Source organism: Jaculus jaculus (assembly GCF_020740685.1).
Source record: "Jaculus jaculus isolate mJacJac1 chromosome Y unlocalized genomic scaffold, mJacJac1.mat.Y.cur SUPER_Y_unloc_2, whole genome shotgun sequence".
Lineage (NCBI taxonomy): Eukaryota > Metazoa > Chordata > Mammalia > Rodentia > Dipodidae > Jaculus > Jaculus jaculus.
In genome coordinates, this window is record NW_025423387.1 from 2,852,857 (window position 1) to 2,854,267 (window position 1,411).

The following is a 1,411-nucleotide window of genomic DNA, read 5'->3' on the forward strand; positions in this document are numbered from 1 at the left end:
CGGCCAAAGTTTAATCACTCAGTGCCCACTTAAAGCAAGATTCAGAGTGTATGGGGAACATCTGAAGCTCATTTGCAAAGGTTGGAAGCTCTGGCTTGACCATTCTCAATCTCCCCCTCCCCCCCCCCCCCGTCTCTCTCTTCTATAAAGTGTACAAATAAAAATATTTTAAGTATCCATTATCCAGCCATATTTTCAAGTTTAGGTCAATAGTTAATGCAGTTTCAATATAGGCTTTTTAAGGCACAGAAACAAAATGGCTAAGTATTTTCTTTTTCTGTTTATATCTCCTATGATTTTATCAAAGCTTAATCTGTATTTAAATTTTTTAAATATTGATATAGGAAGCATATGTTCTACCCAGACAATTAGTAAATGACAAATGTAGTTAATATGTTCCAGTAAGGTCATCCCAACTTTTATTTATATCACTGCTGTCCTTAGGCACTCAGCAGTTAAGGACTTAAAAAAAAATTGTTTGCTAAAGAGAGAGAAAGAGAATATGGGCACTCCAGTACCTCTGGTCACTCCAAACAAATGCCAGATGCATGCCCCAGTTTCTACACTTGTCTGATGAGGGTACTGGGGAATAGAACCTGAGTACTTAGGTCTCAAATGCACGGGTCTTAACCTCTAAGGCATCTCTTCAGGCCAGTAGTTAAGAGTTTAAATGACCTTAGTTTTAATGTGATGTAACCAAATTCATGCTCATGTACCTGCACCTAACAGCTTGGACTTACCATTACCTCAATACATACATGAGTACAATTATTCAGCTTTATATCTTTTGTAAGTAGGGCATTTGGGATGTGTTGAATTAGAGACATGGTTTTTACTTAAGATTATGTGGTTGAAAATAGTATGAGAAAAATAAGATTCTCTTCACTTCAGTAGAACATTTACTAAAATTGGAATGATACAGATTAGATTAACATGGCCCCTGTTCAAGAATGGCAAACAGATTCCTGCTGTATTCCATATTTTATTTTATTTGCTTTTATTCATTTGAGAAAGAGGGGGGAGAGAGAAAAGGAGAGCAGGGAGAGAGAGAGAAAAAGGGAGAATTAGCATTCCAGGGCCTGCAGCCACTGCAAACAAACCCCAGATACATGTGCCAGCTTGTGCATTTGGCTTATGTGGGTCCTAGAAAATTAAATCACAGTCTGTTGGCTTTGAAGGCAAATGTCTTAACCACTAAGCTGTCTCTCCTATCCATGTGTTCCACAATTTAAATAAAGAAAAAATAAACAATCAAATAAGTAAAAGATATGGTACTGTCATCTAATCTTGAAACCGTATTTCTTCTCAGTTCCAAAGGTGAATTACTTCTCAGTGTATTTTGTCTCAACCAATTTTTTGATGTTAAAATTCAACTATTTTTATAATGAATATGACCATCAACATGTGTTTG

General features: G+C 36.3%; 1 non-coding gene across 1 annotated transcript; it reads left to right on the forward strand.

The window, feature by feature from the left end:
* The first annotated feature begins 875 nt into the window (after positions 1-875).
* LOC123457206 lies at positions 876-985 on the forward strand. Its single transcript, XR_006634942.1, has one exon. It is a non-coding gene; the product is annotated as a U6 spliceosomal RNA (small nuclear RNA).
* Positions 986-1,411: the final 426 nt, after the last annotated feature.